The 22,318-nt window shown below is 43.1% G+C and overlaps 1 protein-coding gene across 4 annotated transcripts in view; it reads left to right on the top strand.

The window, feature by feature from the left end:
• Window positions 1–22,318, top strand: part of LOC136783133 (uncharacterized) — a 208,953-nt gene that overhangs the window by 62,071 nt on the left and 124,564 nt on the right. The window contains exon 1 of one of the 4 annotated variants that reach the window (XM_066743002.1): window positions 20,641–20,688. The exons of the other annotated variants lie outside the window; for them this stretch is intronic. The gene's annotated coding sequence lies outside the window, so the exon portion shown is untranslated. Of the gene's footprint in view, window positions 1–20,640; window positions 20,689–22,318 lie in introns of those variants that run through there. 4 annotated transcript variants of the gene reach the window in all.

Genomic DNA, 22,318 nt, shown 5'->3' with positions numbered 1-22,318 from the left:
AACGGCTGTTTGTGTATTTGAGTGCACGCTTATTTGCCGGACACGCCAGTGTGTTACGTGCTCGCAACTCGGTATATATATTGTTATCCGTGTACGAGTGAGTGTTTGTACATTTCTCCGTGCCGCATCGCTGCAGCAGCTTTACGGATGAGGGTAGTTGTGTGTGTGTGTGTGTGCTGGTGCGGTGGCTCGATCCACATTCCCCCCTCCAAAATCATAGCCTGCCTCGCGTTCGCTTTAAACCGATGCGATGCTGCGAACGTCCTCAAGATGCTTTCGGGAATTCGTCGGTCGGGGGGAAAGCTTTGGATCGTTGACTCGTAACCAATTGTACCCTTTGTGCAACCAGTTCCCAGCCTTGTGCCGCTTTGCGAACGCCAACCTACCGTTCCTAATCAAATTCTCGTAATCTCTGACCTTGTAACCGCGCTTCAAACTGTTTTCATTGCGATGCACGCTTCGTCCCTTTCAATTAAATCTTAATCGACAGTAAATGTACCTTTTTTTTCTCCGATACGTATGTGCACAATTGCATATCGACGTTTCTCTTTTTCACTTTGTAATATGATTTTGCACCATAATTATCCAGTCGATTTTTCATTTCCAAAGACAGTCGTAGGTATATACAAAGTTGATAACTATATAGTCCCTGCAAATTTATAAAAATTGTTTACGCTGCAATTTTTTATATAAACTGATTTTTCGCTTCAAGTTGCACGCTCGGATTAATAAGGATAACAATTAAAGCAACTCGTGGGAGGAATGATTTTCTACATGCAGAGGGTTGTGTTGCGTATGATGCCGCCAGGAGGATATACGATTACAACGTTAAACTAATTGTTCTTTCCACAAGTTGGTTCCACGGCTCCATCGCGTCTCGCGAAAGCACGCTACCCTCTAGCGTCCTGCTTTTAGTATACTTTCACAACCTATACCGTGTATCATCTGTGTTACAATGATTTTGGTGAGTTTTAACGAAGCTCGAAAAGCGAAGCAAGCGCGTCGTAAATCGTGCACAGCTGATACTCGATACTTTTCCTATATATGTAACAAATATCCTAGCTGCTCCAATATAATCCGATAAATTTCATATTTCTTTAACAAATACCTCGAATCCTAGTATAATTGCAATTTCAATATAAGCAGGTTCTAATTTAGCTTGATATATAGATTCGAGCAATTAGCGATAATTATTTAGAAGGTTTTGTGCATGGATGGAAACGAAAGGACTGTGATATTGGAGCGAGGAGCGCTGGATATATAACGGGGTAGATATAATATTTTATCGATAGTAAACTTTGATGTCGTCAAAGTAGCCTCGAAATTGAATTCATTTACGTATATATATATATATGGTGGTTGGATGGGGGAGGGAGTAGGCCGTAATGATGGTGACTATCATACGTCACATAACAAGACGAATGTAACCGAGCAATTTTGATCCGATTTTAGCCACGCACACACACACTAGGGTTACTATACAAAGTATACACCGTATAGTAAACTTGTAGTATCATACACACGAGCATACAGAGGTTGCAGCAGCACACGCTAAAGTATAGACTCGAGGCCCAAATAAGCTGGAATAACCATTTTGCCTTTAGCTGCATTCATCATTATAGTCCGTAATCGCTCTTCAAAAGTCTCGTTACACTTTAACATCTAATTCCAGGCCATCCCGTACGTACGTGTTTCGTACATGTATTTCCGGCTGCCATTAGCTCGCGTTATTGATCAATTAAAGTTGCGTATCCCCAGAGTGGAAGAAACCATGCAAATAGCAGGCTGTGTGTACGAACTAGTGGGAGATTACCGAAAGTCGATGTTTAAATTTTCCCTATACATGTGTATACGAGAGCCAAATTTCTCGGAAACTTCTCCCCGACGTTTTTATCGCAACGGTGTACGGCATGTGGAAATTACGACGAGTCAATATTGGAATTTCGCGAGAGCACAAATTTTGTCATTAAGAAATTCTAGTATTGCCTGGCAATGTAAGAAAAGTTCTTACAAGCTTATCCTATATATCCGGCAATTAGTAGATCGATCGTAATTTGCGTTAATCGACGACTACAGCGGAAATCTCTGCATTTAAATTACAATGCGATCAGCCAATTAGCGGCGTCTACCTTTAGCGATCTCGTTAGCTTTTATCAATTAGCGCGATCCTTTTACAGCGAAGCCTGAACACGAGTAAGCTCCATTCTGTGTGCTTCTTTCTTTTTTCCCTTCCTTCCTTCCTTTTATATCTGCACAGCTCTCCTCGCTTGCTTTCCTTCTTTCTTTCACCGATTCAATTTTATGTTCGACATCACAGCCATTTCCCAGCTTGCCAAACAATTTTGTCTACCCGATCCAATCGCTTACCTAAATTACTTGCTTACATGTCCTCGCTCACACCCTTCTCACCTGTCACTCCGCGCTAACCAGTCGCAATTTATTTTCTCATTCGCTGGCTCCATTTTTTTTCCTAAGCGTTTCGCGTACCTTCGATATTCTTTTCCTGCATCTCATTCTTACATTGACTCGTAAACGCGTTTGCATGGCAATTATAATTGTTCATTTATAATACATATACATGCATATATATATTTCGTTTTATTCTCATCGCACAACCCGCAATTAAGAATTACTCTTATACTCGCATCAATTAAAGCGCGATTACTTGTAAATTTTGTAACTCTATTATGTATATCTGTAAGCTATAATTTCACGTTAATTATTCCTCTCTACTAATCTGGTATTATATATAGGATGTGATACGGTTACATCTAATAATGGAGCTGCGTGGATATCAGATCTGATATAGCACAGCTCTCTCCCATTGTATAACCTGTTATGAATATAATCTGTTTTCTAAATGAATGCAACAGTGTCAGATTGTTTGGCCGAGCTTGTAATAATATTAATGCAGAATGAACTGAATGGGGAATATTGTTACTTCTTACATGCTAATAGCACTGCTCGCTTTATTATTACACGAAACCAGTAACGAGAATAAATCCTATAGAGTATCGGCCAATACTCTGCAACGTATTTCATAAATATAATACAGAGCTCCGTGCATGTGCGTGTGTGTGGCTAATTTACAAAAAAATGCCATATGTATTATTGATACGGACAGATATGCTACGTATACCTATATAGAATAGCTGTACCTTTAATATTCCATTTTACCACTTTTATCGGTTTTACTCGCACATCTTTACACCGAGTTACGTAACGCAGCATCGATCAGACATTCGCTCAACTTTGATAAATCCTACCGGAACAAGGAGCAAAGCACTAGAATTATTCATACGTGTTATAATTTTGACGCGTCTGACCAGCAATCGGGTTTTCTACTTTAGTCGGTCGATGTTTCTTCGCGAGTCTTTCAAGATTGCTCTCGATCCCGAACGCGTCGCGAATCACGATTTTGCCGAGGCACGCGCTTATTAAAACATTCCGGTAAACGAGTGCACGCATTTAACACGAGAGGTAACCAACCCTCTTTGCAAAGGAATACGAGTCAATGAAGAAGCCGACTCAACAATACGTCGCGTTTCCCCTACATCCGAGCAGCAGCGAGGGGATTCCCGTGGAAATGCCGGAGAATCGGCTTGCCTCCGCCACTGCGCGCGACTCGTTTGGGCCCAGGTGTCGAGCACACTGCCGAGATGCTCCCCATAAACTTGCACGATATCGCGAATAAGAATACGCCCGCGATTATGCCACTTTATTCCCTCTGATACCCGGTAGCTGCATCGATTTCTCTGATAATCCTGGCCCATAATTTGCCCCATCTTGTAAATACAAGACGCGACGCCGCTGCTCTTGAAAATACACAATGTTGCTCTCGGATAATCCCCCCCCCCTCCTCCCCCCACCCACCTCTATTTTCAACACAATAAAACATATAAGCATTCCTCGCTAATTGCGCGCAATTTGTTTTTATAGTTATTGGAAAATATCAGGAAATTCTTTAATTGCTACAATTAACGAGACTCTGCAAATGTTCCAATCAATTGTTTCTGCAAATTTTTTCTCCTAGTCGGGATGTTTTAATCAGAGCGAGAGATTTGATCGATAACGCGAGATTGGCAAAAAGGAAGAAGGAGCGTTGCGCGTTCATCAATTTTCACTCTTTATTCTCTATTTCTCGGAGAAGGCAGAATTTTTTTACATAGAGGGAGGGAGAGAGAGAGAGAGAGAGAGAGAGAGAGAGAGAGAGAGAGAGAGTTCCGGCAGCCCCTCCCTCGTGCAACGAGAAGAGGAAAAAGTAAATCGCCATTGGATATATCTTGTAATAATCGATTTAAGCAACGACGAGGCCAACCGTACGGTACTCATCCCCCCCCCCCCCTTCTCCTCATGCTCCTGCGTGGATTCCTTTAGCTCGTATACGGTTACGATGCTTTCGTCGAGTGTCCGGACGATATTCTAGGATATAGAGCGAGTAACGAGGAGGAACGTCGTGTGCTCCGTCAAAATCGTGGCTAGATAAAGGGGTTGATGGTTAAGTGGGGTGTGAAGCGAGAGGCATTCGGCCGCGGGACGAAAATAAAATATGGCGAGCAAAGCGTCCCTTCGCCAACGATGCTGTGCAAAAGCTTGAATAATGGAAAAAATAGAAGTAAATAACGAGAGAAGCCATGCATGACGAAGCTGGGTGAGGGGTGGGGGGATGGGTGGTGAAAATCACAGCCAATGAAGAAAGCACCCGCTAATTACGTACGAGCAGTAAACGTGTAATATTCGTATGTGTAAGGGGCTTGCATCGCTACGTATGTGTTAGAAACGTGTAAAACATCTTGCATCGATGCACCGCTATAGGGGAGGAGCTGTGTTTATATCGCACTGCCAATTTTTTTCCTCTTTTTCCATCGGTTTCTATCTTACTCTCGCGCTCGTACTCTTTCTCCTCCCACACATCCCCTCCTCGTCGAGCAACCCTCGGAGCAGCCAGGCGCAAATCTCTGGCAAAAAGTGGCCTTAATGCCCTCCCTGTATTAAAATTAAAATAGTCGCGAAAAAAAACACGATGACTGCAAAACGCGCTGCAACAACCCCCCTCCTCCTCCTCCTCGCTAACGAATTGATATTCCTCCGAGTACGCTTGCCTTCCGGATGATTTAACCCCGTCCCGAATGATTCCCGAATGCTTTTTGTCTCAAGGATGATCCAATTATAAGATTGGAGCACCAGGCAGTGGAATATATCAAACGCGAGTCTGGCGTCGTGCTTTTTCCCCTTGTCTGACCCGTCCTTACTGGACTTTATTCACTGTGCTCGAAATTATTTTTCTGGTAAAACGGACGAGACTTGTTGGTGGCCGTGAGAACGAGAGAGATGAATTAGGCTAAAATTAAGTATACGTGTGAGAGGACAAGAAAGGAAAGTGTAAAGTGAGAAGATCAGTTTTGAAGTAAAGAGCTGGACGCATGTATATATAAATATAAATATATATATATATATATACAGGATTGGGATAAAAAGAAGAAATGGAATGATGAAAGAGTATATACGTATAAGATGGAAAGGGCTTGTAGGACACAGAGCGCGCGCGCGCGCGAGAGAGAGAGAAAGAGAGAGAGAGAGGACAGAGGTGGTTGCATCGAATCGAAGTCGGGGAGAATAGCCCAAAGCAATTGAAACCCCTGCCGAACCCGTGTAGCAGATTCACTTACTCGCCTCCCCTTGTCGCCTCGCCCTTCGAAAATCCACGCGAGTTACGGCAGCTCTGCGGTTCTCAAATCGCCTTACGCTTAACTCAAAAGCTTCTTGATTTTCTAACTTGATTACCAAATTCATCGATTCTCATGTAAATGTAGAACATTTCTTTTTATTCTCCTTTCTGTGGATGGTGTATAGAATAGTTTTTTGTGAAGCACAGACTACGTCCCGTCATATCTGCACCTTATATATATATATAGAGAGAGAGAGGGGGGATAGAGTTTTTCGCAGTGTTTCAAAGTTTGCCTTGTACTGATTGTGGTGGCGAGATTGCGGTCCGGTCCCCTTAATGGATTTTTCTGGCGAAATTGAGAGCCTCTGTGGTGAACGGGTGTTGCTACCTTGACGAGAAACTAATGAGATTACGCGGTGTCCGGATTGCACGGAAGATGGCGAGGATTGTGGAATAGTGGATGAGCAAGGAATGATTGCGAGAGGAGAGACTGAAAATTGTATTCGTGGAGCGTAAGTTGCAGAGAGAACGCTATACTCTCGAGCTATTCAGCCGAGTGGAGAGAGTAAAGTCAGGGCCAAGTCGGAGGGGAAACAGCAGAGGACAATCGAGAATATCAACGATCCACCCTCGGCAAGAATACTAAATACAGGCGAAAACTGGGGGAGGCAAATGGAAACATGGAAATTCGTAGAGTGGAAACCATGTCGGTGTGGGAAATTAAGAAAGAGAGGGGAGAGGATCTATATATATATATATATATATATATAATAGTTGGCCTGGGACACTGGATGCATAGAAACGTAGGAGGGATGATTTGGTCGAGTAGAAGAAGCAGAGTGGATTTGGGAAACAGCGGCAAGTAGAAAAAAGAGGAGGAGATTTTAATAAAAATACGAAGAAACGAGAATAGAGAAGAAAAAATATAGTACAGTGGACAAGCGACGATGAAGGAAACTGAATAAGCAGTAGAAATGGATAGTATGGACGGACAAAGGGTAGGAATACAGTATTGTTGAAGAGAGAGAGAGAGAGGGTGAGAGAGGGTGAGAGAAGGCCCCTGGAATCGAAGGAAGACAGTGATGCGAACATTGGACCGGGCCTCTATAGGGAAATATCCATAATGCGCATTTGCAATTTCAATGGCTCTGCGCGAGAGCCGGTAAGTTGGCCTTCGTACCGATGCCTACAACTTGCGGAGCACTCTTGCTCCCCTTTCCACATTTCCGCGAACCCCATAAACGCCTCGGGCCACCCCTTACGTGCAACCAACCCCCAGAATGCGCCACTCGACTATGCTCGCGCGTGATCAAATGAATTCCCTCGTCTCTCTCGCTGGATTTCTCTGTTTTTCGAAATGCAAGAAACGAATGGGGCTGCGTCGCCAGACGAGGGCTGCACTCTCCTTTCAACACCCTGTATGTACGCCAACGCCCCTCCTGCCTCTCGTTACGAGACGAGACGAGACTCGCATCACCAGCCACCCAAAATTTTCGCGACCCTTGAACCGCGAAACGGCAAGATAGTAAATGTGTAATTACCATGCGCGAAACGCGTAAACTGCACGCGTGTAATTGCGAAATTCTGCTGCGGATGATGAACGCGATTTATTATGCGAGGGGAGCATTTTTTTTATCGACTCACAGTCTTTTCCATTTCCAGCTATTTCTACCGAATTTCCACGCTGCTTTTACGATTTTTTAATTGCCCGAAGAAACACGCCATAAGTGCGAATTAATTTATGCTTTATGCACGAGCCTCGCATCCCCCTTGTTGATCAAACCTTTGCCCGCATTTATATTGACACTTTCTACTGTACACTGTTTTTTATTTCATTCAAAATTTGTCACTTGTTATATGTATCTTACAAGTGCACACGTATGCAATGTTAATAATCAGAACAATATTTTTGTAATATTATACGTATCACAGTGAATTATATCTGTTTGGCTGAAAAATGTCTTAGCTCTTTCCCTTATGGAGTGATTCAGCTTTTAGTTCTTGTTTGTCGAGCTTTGAAAGTTTCGCGTTGATCACGTCGGTTTGGTAGCATTGGGTAAAGAAGGGGCAGAAGCTTGTGTGTGTGTGTGTGTGTGTAAGGAGGGGGTGGTGCTACTTGGGCTGGCGCTCACGTAGGAGCTGAACGATTTGGTCGGTGAGCCGTAAAAAACGGGACACCCGGTAGACGGACGGGCAGCTGCTAAAGGCACGAGCCATTTCGCGAAGTGGTACATAACGCGGCGAGCGCGGGCCATTTCGTATGGTGGAGCAAGCGAGGTCGATAAATCTGACGTCGATTGAAATATTGCCTTCCTCGATATCCCTTGCGGCACTGATTCCTACCCCCGTCAACTACCACCCACCAGTCTTCCACACACTCGCTATACTTTTCCTTTCTCGACTTTCACTCCTTTCGTTTCTTCCCATCACCACCTTCCTCTTTTTTCTCCCAGTGGCCCTTTCCAAACTTTCGGTTTAAACCACCTTACCACGCTCAAAATTATTATCATGTAGATATGTATATACTGTTATACTTCTTGTGTGTCTGTGTTCAACCGATATAAAACCTAATTATAATAGCATAGTTTTATGTCGATTTAATCGATCTTGTAAATTAATATTTTATTGCGATGATATAAAATTGATAATCGAGTTTTGTTTCAAGTATAATTCTTAACAATGCTATGTGTGTAAAAAGAGAGTCTATAACGCTAGCTGTTATAAGTAGTATCCGGAGGAATATAAATTACACAAAGCGGTTATGGTTAATTAAGTCAAACATTTTGTGAGAATATTTCTCTAAATGTATCAGAGAGTACTCTCTGATTAATTGAATAGGTATATTTGGGCCACGAGTTTTTGATAATTTAAAAAATCCAGAATTATATTTATAACGTACGTTATAAATGTATTGCTATTTATCGTCCATCGAGTGAAAATCCAGGCTTGGATATTTGCGATAGAAATTGCGAGAAGACGAGCTTTCGTGTCAATCGACACGGAGTCATTTGAGATTTCCTCGAGCCATGAAATCGAAATAATAAATGTTGCAGTGGAGAGCCCTCGGGACGCCCGAGAAGAAATAATTTCACGTTGACTGGAATTTAAGTGGCTTCGTAATTAAAAAGCAGCAAAACTTAACCATGGTGTCATGTCGTGCGAGACCGTGTATTTTTTGTCTTCCCCTTCCCCCTGCCCCCTGGCCCCTTGGGCGATAATGGAAACATTATTAATTGCTTTTCGTTGTAGCTACTGTCAGGCTGCCATATGGCACTGATTAATGGCGATGCTCGATGGCCGAGCCATCTTGTACTATGCAAACAATTTGCCGGCCACGATTAACCCTGGGCTAACAGTGTCGCAGAAATTACCCCGAGTCCCATCGAACCTTTCCTCTGAATTTACATTCGCCTTGGATACTTGGATTTTATTGGATCCTCGGACTTGCCCGGCTTAAATACTCGCTGAAAAGTTTGATCGACCAATCCCCTTCGATTGAAAACTGCGATCAAACATCTTTTCCCTATTCTCTTGCTAGAAGAATGTATCATTCTTTAAGTAAGAGAGAAGAAATTTTAAAAGTACAAACAGAGAGATTCGAACAATTATAATGCAAATTATTTTTTGATATTTAATAGAGAGTTGAGGAATTTTATTTTAGAAAATTTGATTAATTATTTGATCCTAGAAGCATATGGTACACATCGGTTAATTATAAAAGAAATACATAGGAATATTTAAAGTATAGATTGCTATTCTATGATGATCATTCGATCATTATTTGGTTGGTTGGTTCTTGATGGAGGATTATACTATAGATTCGCATAGTACATTAGTCTTGGGAACCACATAGTCTTCCCCACGTATATATATATATATATATATACGATGATATACAACGCTTCGTGGGTGCTTAGATTTAACTTTGCCAGAGATTACCCAGCTTTGGATGATCGAACGTTGAACGCCGAGTCTCCAATGTTCAGCCTCGAAGCTAGGTTATCATTTCATTATTTCCGTTAATTTAATATACATCCATTGAGGCAGGATACGAGTGCTGTCGAGGGATCACGCGAAATAACGAAGGAGAAACGTCTGAAACCACATCAGAGCCACGTGAGGACATCTGACTTGTTAATTTTTCCCGCATAAATCTCAGTGTGCCACGAGAGCTTTTAATTGATTCGACTGGGACTACCAGCACCTTCCCTAACCCCTTACAAGCCACCCCCGAAAATTCCACAGCTCTATACAATCCGATCCCTATCGCAACGTCGACGTAATCGTTGAAAATCGTCTTTTTCAGAGTCAGGCCGATTGCATGACTTGAAAATTGAAGTTTTTCCACCGACGGTCAGAAAAGCCTGGACTTTAAAATAACACGAAATTAAAAGACGAACAAACACGGAGGAATCAATCGATCGAATCGCTGTGACTGACTTTACCTACGTTTTGAGGTTCGACGAATTCTTGCGGAATTAACGAAGGTTTAATTAAGAAAGCTCGTCTGTGTAGAGGGAGATTATACCGAATGGCCATGAACAATTACGGATAAAGACGATGCAAGTTGGGAAGTGACAGTGGGTGGTGGAAGATTGGGGTGTAGTGAAAGGGGGTGGGAGAATGGGGAGGGTTGGAAGAAAAGGACACGGGAGGTGCTCACAGGAGACAGAACTAATTTAGTCCTGGTTGGTCCACAAACAAGGACGAAACTGTGGAAGTTACAGGATAGCTGGGACGGGAAAAGGGCGTGTGGAAGGGAGAGGGAGGGGGGGGGGTGGTTGCTAGTGCACGGTCGACAACGCTGTTGGTCCAGAGTTAATCATGCCCGGCGAGAGAGAGAGAGAGAGAGATCGAGAGCTTCGCGTACTACGGCCTGACTCAATATCGATCATGCTAATTAATCAGTGCCATATGGCGTGCTTTGCGTCAGAGCTCTGCTGACAACGAAAACCGATTAATAACGTTTTCATTATCAGCCGCTTACGGACTGTAAGGCGGAAGTATAGCAAAATCCTCGTGACTTCCGGTGGGGTAAAAATTACAAAGTCACTCTCCCTGCACCCTCGCGCGTTACACACCTTCGTTGCAAAGATCCTTGCACCGACGCTACGCCATGTATATTCAATTAAACGAGCGAATTTAATCTCTCGGCAAACGTGACATCTTCATCTCTTCGCTCCCACTCAATATTGTTATGCAAGTGACTTGCTTCGACTACTATAGATATAGTTATCTATATATGTATATAGGATAAATTGTTTTATGGATTATAGAGACAAGAAGATTATTAAATCAATAATTCAAAACTTCTTCGCAGATTATTTTCCGTGCGGGAATTCTTTATTGGTCGATGAAAATATGTCGTAAGTAGAAAAAGACAGTGTGCAGAGCGACACGCAGTAGTTACACTCGGTACGTGTCAGACAGTCGGTACGGTAATTAGTGGCGAAAACTCACACTCGTCGCTCTCGTCCTGTGAAATTATTGCTGGCATAAAACATCGCTGCTTTACGGTATAAAAGGTAATTAGTGCCACGTGGTAGCGGTCGTGGGAGACGCGCGTTCAGAAACAATTAGCAAACGAATCGCGACATCTGCTCACTAACGTTTTGATTATTTAGCGTTGTGCGTGATAAATCGTCAGTTAAGCGTCACCGCGACCTACAAACCAACACGAGAACGCGCATCCTTGACAACTTTAATCGCGATTGCAACTTTTGTGTTATTCGCGCGTTCAGCTTTAAAATATCTGTAATAATTAATGCTAATTAAATTTTGCTGGAAATTAAAGAATTTCTAAAACTCTCAAAGTGTCAATAGTTGCTTTCTGCTGAAAAATTCTATGTCTTTTCGCATTTCGCAGGGGAACAAAGATTTCGCCCCTTCTCTTAGTAGCTGTGTTTTGCACTGATGGCATTTCTTGTACTGCGTGATCCCCCTGGCTGGCAGGCGGCGCCAGAAGAACTCTTCAGATTCTGCAGAGTACACGTGGAGGGTCCAGAAAGCCTAATTAGACATGGTGCAGAAAGTAGGTTGGGTCGAGGCAGTTGGTTGTTGAAAAAAAAGAAGAAGAAACAAGGAGGAAAGCGGAAAAAAAGTAGTAAAAGTTAGAAGAGTCAGACACACAGGCGTATATCTATTGTACGAGGAACATCTTCACGTTGCAGTGGTGACTGTGGGTGCTTCAGAATTTCGTGTATCAACTGCAACACGCGGTGAGACAGTGTTGGTGCATCGGCCCTCCCCAGTACGAACCTTCACCCATGCACACACGCACGTTATATAGGAATAACATTCTCGGAGGAAAAAGCCTGTGTATAGCAGCCTCAGAATTTTCTGCACCAATACAAACACAAAAATGGCATTCATGATTAGGGGTGGATAGGGGTGTGCGTGTGTGCATACAGGGAACTTTTTAGCACAAGAGTCGTGTACTTACCTGCAGACGCGTGAGGTTATACGCGCCAGAGAATATGACTGCTTGCACGTGTAAAAGGGCACTCGTACGTGAGTTTTTCCCCAACCTGGACTGCCCTTAACGTCTCTCTCGACCGACTACAGTTCCAAACTGTCTAGCGCAGCTGTAAAAAGAATGCGGGAGGGTGTATACGGGAGAAAAAATAACGAGAAACAACAATTCGGTAGTCCCCGAGCAACATCTTCTCAAACCTTTCCCTTTTATCCCCCACGCATGACGTCATCGCTTCCCTCTCTCTCTCTCTCTCTCTCTCTCTCTCTCCAGACACGTCGAGTACGTATATTTTCGTGCATTGGCGCGGAAAGCACGTTTTTCCCCCGTCAACTTTCATCGGAATCAGCGAACCCCTCGCAAAAAGTCAGGCTAAAATTGCGGGTTAAATTAACGAGTAATTTGTTAAGTACATTCCACTGGGACTAGATCGATTCAGGCGCGATGCTTTATAATGCGGCGAATGCTGCGGTTGGCAAACGTTGGAAAGTCTCGCGTCTTTCCAAAATAGAAGTAGTACATCCAGAGTTTTTTCGGGCCGACTCGAATAAATCCGTATAGATGGGGGAAGGGGGAGAAGGGACGGAGGGGCTACGTTTTGCTGTTTATCGATCTTTCAGAGTTTTTCAGCGACATCGTCTGGCTCAACTTTTCAATTCGGGAATGAGCGACAAAACGTGGCCATTATAAGCGTAGGCCCCGCCGAGATGGGAGGAAGTGGAATGGGGTTGACAGGGACTGGCTGGCTTTCTTGGGTCGTGCTGAGGTAAAAATTACTGTGTAGTCCGCGTAGAGAAAGTCTCCGGAGAACGAATTTTTCTTCCAGCGGCACCTGGCACCTGTCCGGTCGTCAAAAAAGAAAGAAAAGGGGAGGAAACAGGTGGAGAAAGCCAGGAAAAGAGCAATACGTTTCCATTAGTTGACTACGGTTGGCAGTTTCGATGTAGTCGCGACCGCGCGACTCACACAAATTTACATCGTCCAGCTACCTACCTACCTATCGTTATTGTTACGTCACGAACATTATTCCCGATTCCCTAATATTTAATGCATTTTTAAATGAAGCCTCAACTATCTTTTAAAATTTCTAATCCATTATCGCGTCAGATATATTTGTAGACAAAGATATTTCTAACATTGCAGTAAATTACTTCACTCGACGGAAAAATGTCCTTTTTGTAACACGTCTGGCTTTATCGACCCATTACTACTTATTCGAGTAGTAATAGTATGATGAAACGTAGTTGCTTTTTACTTTAGAAATCAAATAGTATTGCGACTTAATTACAACTACTTACTGATTTAGCTTTTTCAATTTAGCAGCTTAATGGCACTTGAAAGCTTCTGCACCAATACACAGCAAGAACCATTCGTAACCTTCACTCTGCAAATCTGGAGTTTGCCCCATGAATGCAAAAATGTTTCTTTATTCAGTTCCACGCTAACACATTTTGCAGCAACGAGCGCTTTCGTTCGGCGGGAATGAAACTAATTCACAGAGTAAATTTATGTGCTTGGGAAAGTGCGGAATTTCAGATGTATACGTGTAGGTAAATAAATAGGTATACGCATACTGTGCTTATTCTCGGCTCCCACGGAATAAAGTGAAAAACAATTCGATTAAACGTCATGTAATAACGTGTGCACGATAGCTAGAATATTCGAGTTTCCGTGTTTTCCACGAGTCGTATCAAATTTGTTACTATATTTCGTATTAACTTTAAAAAATTCTTCTTTTTCGAGATACGCTCCCACAGAGCCGTGGAACCGTGTCAACTATAATACTTGGGCAACTCTGCCAGTTAGGGGAGTAATCAGACTCTCTGTCGGACTGAAAAGGGAAGGTGGAAGAAGAACGATTCGTTTTCATTATGAGGCCCGTTTCCAAGTACCAGTGAGAGACACGGGCACAAAACGCGAAAGGGAACGCGATGCTCTTTTTTTTTTGCAGCCCCATTCGTAACATATGCCATCATTGCTACACATGTCATCCATTACTCACGAGCTAATGAATACTTGCACCATTTTTCTAATCAAAAATCCCAACGAGATTAGCGACGAAGCAAAAGTGAATAAACTCGTTGGGTAGCTTCAAAAAGTGGAAGAGGATGGTTCTGGTCAGACCGATTATTTTCAGCGGTAGTCGAACCACTGGCGAAATAGGAAGATTTTGTTTTTTGCATGTAGCGAAGCATTAGTCCATCCATGCGCTGCTTCGGTTCCGTTTCAGCGTTTGGCTTCGCCGCGTGTCTAAAAAGGAGGGCTTGAAGAAGAGTGATTCGTTTTCATTAGCAGACTCGCGTAAGTTTAGGATCCATGGGAAACTCATTGGGTGGTTGGTGAGTGGCGGTGGTGGGTGAGGGGGGTGGGGTAGTGGGAGGTGCTGAGAATTCCACTTGCGGGCCAACTACGAGAGGAACGTGAGTAGGTATCAACGGAGTCGCTTATCGGTGAGCGTGTGCCGACAGTGTAAAACGCAAATTGGTGAGTGTAAAATGTGAATTGGTGGACGTAAAAGGTGATCGTGTGCATGGCTGCTCGCAGCTAGCAGCGCCTAGTTCCGCCATTCCTTGCATACCGGGTGTTCCGATATACACGCCTGTGAACCACCAACGACTGTACGACCAGTTTGCGTACGGACAGTAATATCATAATTATGAAAAATTAATTCCAACGTTTTTAATAAATAAATTCATAAAGCACAGAGAGAAATGGTGATGAAAAAATGTTCAAATGCGTAAAACTAAAACGAATATAAAATATATATATACTTGTATGTTTAAAAAATAAAAAATTAAACATTTCAAAATACTTTGCAGCAGATGATGAAACGTACAAATAGCAAACTCTTGCATCGCGTCTAGATATTCGAGGCAATGCGACACGTAAATAGTTATTGTTGGATGTTAGTACACCCAGTAGTCCACGGATTATAACGAGCTCATTCAGCTAGTAGCGTTTTGATGAGGGAAACATGGATCGGTGAGCGTAAAAGGTCGAATGCGAATCCATAACTGCACGTAGCTTACCAGAACTCTATATTGAATATGGGGTTTTAGGTGGTGAATTGGTGTGCGATTGTTGGACGCGTGTTTGTGTGTAGCATGGATTCAACTGGATACAGACTGTAGTGTATGTGTCTCTATACATGGATAGAGAATATCGAGGTTACGTATCAGCCAGTAGAGGCCAGAAGGGTTTTAGGGTGTGTGGGGGAGGGGGAGGGTGCGGTGGGCTACTACCAGGACTGGCTGGAATGGCGGGGAGGGGTTGGGGGTGTAAGTGCTATTTCGTGTACGACTAGCACAGCCCCGATCCTCCCTTTCCTGTAGGAGAGCCGGATACTAACACCCCCCGGTCCATAGCCGCCTGACGCAGAATGCGCACGCGGCCAGCTTACGCGAGAAACTTGTCTTCGTGGATCCATTCCCATCCATCGTACAACCCCATTTTTTCACCCATCATCAATATACTCCCTCCTTCCCCCTCCTACCACACCACATTTCCCAAAATCCTTTATCCTTGTTTACATCCGTTTTTTAATATCGTTTATGCTTTGATCTCTCAGATATCTTTATTCTCGTACTCTATGCCGGATATTTTACTCACTCGTATCACTGGCATATCTCTAAAAAATGATACTTTTAAACTTTTCCCTCACGATTCTTTTTAGCATCGTCGTTCCTATACCCACTTGCGAAAGACTTTTTCCTGCGTATAAGAATGGAGTATTATCGATTATATCAACGAATGTGATTACCTGTGAATGGATGCGCTGCTTATTGTTTAATCGCATCTCTCTCTCTCTCTCTCTCTCTATATATATATATATATATAGGTAACAGTAATATTTAATTATTGAGCCAAGCTATTTTGGCAAGATATTCGCAATGTAAATTGAAATGGATGGCTAAAGGGGAGAATATGCGCGAGGCTAATGATTAATTTCATTATCGTCGCTGAAACCAGTAGATCACACAAGTAATGATAGTCCTCGTGATAGGCCAGCCGTAATGAAGGCATAGGGCGCTATAAGTACAGTTTCGGGAAGCTTCCATGGACCCTCTCATCTTGCAGTTTGACCATTTCCAGTCTGCCGTCTCCTCGTGGCCGATGTAACCCGCTATTAACTCCGCTCTGAATTGATTCTCCGGTTTACAGCCGTTTATAGCAGATTCCATCTCTCTCTCTCTCTAGAGTTATCTCGAGATAATTTGCTCTATCCATCTATTCGTCACTCTCTCAATCTCTCTGTCACCCCTTTACATATATCTAAACCCTCTCTGGTATCCTCCCACGCCCCAGCTCTCCTCGCTACGTACAGGTCAACCGGCCAACTTGGAGCCATAAAGTCTCCGATAAAACCAATACGACTGAGCAGCTGCCTTTTTCCACCCGTCGAGTCCGAACGTTCTCGTAAAACCTCGATGAATCCGCGCGATGGAAAAATTATACCAGTCCAACTCCTCCTACTCCTATAGCAGCCACTGTCAATGTAAACCTTACTGCACCACTGAAAAATTACCTCGACTTTTCAAAGCAAAAAAGAGGACAAAATCTCTTTTGAAAGTTTAATAATAAATTGTTATTTTGTTCATTACGGTGCTTTTCGGCGATTGTCACAGTGACGAGGGTCTTTTGTTTTTAGAATTCTCTCTGTTATTTTATTGTCGTAGGAATAAGTTTTTTGCAAATTGCTTCGTGAAAAGCTCGACGAACTGTTAACAGACTGGCGTTGTTTGTTTGTGATTGTTTGGGCCCTAATGGAGGATCAGGATGGTTGATGTAGTTAATCTGGTTACGGCGGTTTGGACTTGCTAAGGACAAGCCAAGCGTTGGACGTCTGCCACCCGAGCAGACTCCAAAATGAGAAGCTCGTTCGATCGCGTTCTCGTGAAATTGCCTTGCCAGCCGAGGCTCTCTTCTCTTCAAAGTATTCATTAATTATTTTCGATCGATCGAAAAACATACTTGAATTTCAACGAGCCATATCTTACTGCTACGATCCATCCGGCATGAAACTTGTAATTACAGGAGATTGGTCTGTGTGCTATATATATATATAAGAAAGTAGAAATATTTCCATTGAAAGGTACAATGCAACTCCAAGATTAATATTAATAGTGTACACATCCACCAACGCGCGCAGAGTGCGCGATTTCTGTTGATTTAATTTTAATGAAATTCTTTGAGAAATTTATTCTTTACCGGGGGTTCGGTGTACGACTGGTCGTAAAAACGTTTCATTTTCGAGTAAAATGAGGCAGACGTAAAAAAGCAAGAAGTGCCGGAGCATAATAAGCTTGCTTGACAGCTGGAGATAATTGATATTAATGTATAGAATAGAGTCGTGGAAATGCAGAGTCGGTATATAGCTCGTGGTGGTTCTTTGATCGTTCAACGTACGAGCAATTTTCATTTCAAGGGAATAAGTAACGAGAGTGAATGATTCGCGACTGGAGAACTCGCCTAAATTGAAGATTGGAACTTGCTCTCGTTTACAGTTCGACTTCTCGCTTATCCTCTTTGAGTTTTCCAGCTCCTCTTATACGACTCGCGAATTCGAGTACTACGTCCTGCTTCGTTCTCCTCCTTATTTCCCTATTTCACCTCTTCTTCCCTTCTTCTCTCCACCCTCCTCTCGAGCCCCGCCTTAATTCGCTACCCTCCCACTTTCCCTCCAAAGTATTTGCCCCCTGTGCGTTGACCTCGTCTAAAGATTCGTATCAATTACGGAATTTCAGCTACGTTAACTCTCCAACACTTTTAGACTCCTGTTAAAAACTCGTCCATCCTTCAGCAGTTTCGACTAAAATTAAACCGACAATCTCACACGTGTCCTATATATAATGCAAGCTCATGAGTTATCGATCGTACAATATTTCACCTAAAAATTATCAATTATGCTCTTAAATAAATCGAAGCTTTCATATTTTCAAACGCCATTCCACATTCAAAAGCTGAACATTTTAGTTTTATATTTGACAGAGAGGTTAAACTTTCAAGTCCATAGGCTATCCTTGCAATTCCCTACGAGTAGCTATATAAACGCCAGAACTGATCATCCCCACCACCATTCAACCACCGGTATAACGCACGCGCACTGTGGACCAAAATACACCAGAGGTTCTTTTATATCCTGAATTTCTACGTTCTCGAATTAAATCTCAGTTATAAACTTTTCTATTACTTCAATTTTTCAGTTATATATATAGTAGAGCCCTCGATAGAGGAGAAAAGTAGGAGAAGAACGGCAAGAATTAAAGAGAATTTATCAACAGTAGTAATTCCCCGTTTGCTCGAGTGAAAGCCCATCGAACGTACAGTCTTATGTCGTTTAATTGAAACCTCGCGCTCCTCCATTGAATTTGCGTTGGAGCTTTTGCCTCGTGCTCGTTGATGAAATAGCTGTGGAGAGAAGGAAGACTGGTTGGTCGCGTCGCGCATTGTGTACCAGCAGCTAGCTATTTCGAGGAGCCAGACTAGCACTAACCAAGTTCCGTTAGTATCTGTTACTCTTCAGAACTCTCGTCAACGGCTATCCGCCGGACTCGCGCTGATCTTCCTCGAGTCTCTCATTTCGCAGTTTGCTGTTATATCCCTTTACAATCTCTCTTTCTCCCCCCCCCCCCCCCCCTCACCCTCTCTGCAACTGCCATATTCACCCTACATTCCAAGTCTGCCATTGAACGGCTGTAACTACTGGGAGAGCTACAAGCTCGAATAGTTTGTTGCTTTACACAAAGCTTCTTTATTCCATCGGTGCACGGGAGAGGGGGGGGGGGGAGCATTCTCTACGATTCATCGATAAGTTTCGTCGATAGAATCCGGATAAATTAAAGTTATATATATACGGTGTTATGCGGATCCTCTCGCGACCAATGGTGGTTTTGGCCCTGCATCGACGTAAACGTTGCAGGAAGTTTGCGTAAAACGATGGAAAATCGTGATAAATCCCTCCCCCCTCCAAGTGGAGCATAATCGATCGATCCTCCGAGTGTCGAATTGAATTGGAAATAAATTCAATCATAAGTGACTTTGAGGCTATATATTCACGGTGATCAGAGCTTTCAGTCGGTGTTTCAGCTAATCAACGCTCGAGGCTGCGCAATCGTCATCTGAATAATTTCGCTGTTCAAATAAATCATGCAACCCCCGGGTCGCATGATTCCAGTGTGAAATAACGAGATGGTCGCGAGGCTTTATTATTACACGGAGATTACAGCTTTGCAAACATCGCTCGAAAGCTAACCCACGCTTGTTTTCCCGGGGGGGATGTCTGTGGAGGGGGTGGGGTGTGGGTGGGGTGTGTCCAAGGGGACTCAAGGGGGTCGAAGGGGCGAGAGGGAGTTGCGGTTTGCGGGCGACGGGCGGTTAGATGTGGCCAGCCGATTAAGACGTCGATAAATAATATTAATTGCCGACCATCCCCCTTCTGCAAAGGGGTAGCTCTCTCCTCGGCAAGACCCTCGTCGACTCGTGGTTGGGTTGGGGGTGGTTGCGCTTAATCAATACAACGTAACACGGAGGTGCCGATGCCGAGGTGTAAGTTTATTACGTAAGCCGCAGAGCGGCGGCTCGCTCTCAGGCTAAACTCTCTCTCTCTCTCTCTCTCTCTCTCTCTCTCTCCCCCCCTCGACCACTCGCTCTCTCCATCCAGCTTGTGCTGTCGGAGTTCCGTAATTAAAATTAATAATTCCGCGAGCTGGAGATGCAGCCCTGTCAGACGACTCTATTTGCGGCCTTAACGTTGCCGATACAGAAATCGTGACAGGACTGCATGAGCGGCTGCTGATTTAATAATGATACCTTCCATCTCTGGCTCCCTCTCCCTCTCTCTCTCTCTCTCTCTCCCTCTCTATACCACTGTACTTTGCTCTACGTCCCACTCCCTGCTGAACCCTATCACTCTCGCACCCTCTTCCTCTACCTCTCGACCGCTTTGAATTTCCCCACTTTTTAATTATGTATGTTTTATTTATTTGCTCATGCATATTTATAGCACGGATTCTCATATTATTCTTCCACCACTGTTTCTAAATTAACATGCTGAAACTACGGCTAGCTAGATGAGACAAATGTTTCGAGAGGGGAGCTGGAGGGGGATCGTGGGAAACACGTAGCTCCGCACATTATGCTGTAATCTATATATATGTGTATTCGTGTCTCTTTCTGTTTATCCTTTTGGGCGAGTGCGCCGCCTCGTCAATCGAGACTCGGCAAAGTTGTACTTAAATATTTGAAAGGAGCCCTTTCGTCATAACGCGACACATTTTATTTCATGAATAATGCAGGGAGGGATTCTCATCGACAGTTATCGTTGTTTGTACGCGAGATAATATCGAGCTGATAATTTATTAATGACATTTAGATTAGTCATTAGATGCTCGTTAGAGTACCTGTAAATAATCTTCAAATATGGATACCGTTTACAGGGCGTCTTGATAGGGCGACCGAATCTATCCGTCAACTCCAATCACGAGCTCGAGGCCACAGGGGCTTTAAAGCAGAAGGGTAGTTCCTTCGAGGGGGTGGCTTGGCAATCGAGGTAAGGCTAGGTTTCTCCAACCTGCCAAACGATATCTATCGTCCTCCGACTCAGCTACCCTCCCCGTACATCCCCCACTCTTTTCACTCCCCTTTTGCTTATTCAGTCCGCTTACTCGTTCATCTTTTCTTCTTAATAAATCTTACCCCCCATTCCCACTTTTTTGCAAGTTTAATCCTCGTAAAGTATCAAGCCTCGATACCTTTGGCAATAAACAGAATGGTAATGTGACCCACCCCCTCTCCACTCTCTTACACTTTTGAGCAATTTAACTCTCAAGGCCTCGCGTAACATCGCAAAGAGTGATTAATATTCAGTCTTCTTCGAGACTCGACGAATAATAATTATCCACGTGCAGTTTCTGCGAATGCTCGTCCATGTAGCGAGATTTTAATGGCGGCATTGTACGTTTGGAGTCGTGCGAACTCGACCGAATTTAAAGCAATCGATACTCACGATTTCGAGCCATGTTTATCATCCAGCCATCCCCTCTTTCGGCCAATACTATTTGCCTCCCAATTACGTAATTGCAAAGTACGTGATAATCATAAATTTATACATTATAGGGAAGGATCCGTGTATCTATAAATAGTGCGCGAGCCGATTCGCAAGATAATCGAAGAATCAATAGACGCCCGGCGCCGCGCCGAACCGAGCCGCGCCGCGCTGCTCCAAAAGCTTTGCTTCGCTTATTTGCGGTTTATCTCGCAATTTATAACTGATTACTGATTAGTTGAACAAAGAGGGTTAGAGTATTCGTTGTGATAAGAGTTCGATAGACAATCAAAGCTTTCATATAATCTCTGCAGTTTTATTAAAACTACGAATTTTTAATTAATTGAATCAATTAACGATACTCTTTGTACAATGATTTAATCATATATGAGTTATATACGAAAAGCTCTCTTATCCAATCACTCTACGATTTGCTTCTGATCAAAATTTGCGGTTTATCTAGAAATTTATATAATTAATTATACCAATACGTTAAATAGAGAGGATGGAGTATTTGTTGATAAGAATTTCATACACAATCAAACCTTTGATATAATCTGTGCTTTATTAAAGCTACGAATTTTCAACTAATTACTAATACTCTATATATATATATATATATATATATATATTGATATAATTTGAGAAAAGCTACGTAGCTTTCTTATATTAAAGCATTGAACGATTTTTGCTTCTGAAAAGAAATTGTTGGAATTATAGAACAATCGGAGACTCTATTGTTTTTCCTTGCTTTCTTCATTATTGGTAGCTGATTAATAGAAGTGGTAAGTAGAAACGGGATATATATGGTGAACCGTGGTCGACTGTGCAAATTCAATGCTGGCATTGTTCGATTCAGTTCACAATTCACGAGCTGCCGGTGGTATTTATGACCGAGTCCAATAACAATGTAACTCTCGTATGGATATTTATTGCAGTTAAACATAAAACACTGGCTTCTCACTGCGAGTCAATTGGGAGCCTGCGCGACCTTACGAATATTTCGCTGTGCAAACGATGGAGATCATCCCTTCTTTATTTAATCGTGCAAATCTAACGACCAATAAGTAGTATAGCTAAAAGTTTCGTCGGACGCCAAACTTTTTCTCTCTCCTTCCCTTCTCGAGTGGTTTAT

The sequence above is a fragment of the Prorops nasuta genome, unplaced genomic scaffold, assembly GCF_024137725.1.
Source record: "Prorops nasuta isolate Cenicafe-Biocafe unplaced genomic scaffold, Cenicafe_Pnas_1.2 PNAS00032, whole genome shotgun sequence".
Lineage (NCBI taxonomy): Eukaryota > Metazoa > Arthropoda > Insecta > Hymenoptera > Bethylidae > Prorops > Prorops nasuta.
Note: the sequence above shows the minus strand (reverse complement) of the source record. Positions and strands in the feature narration are given on the sequence as shown.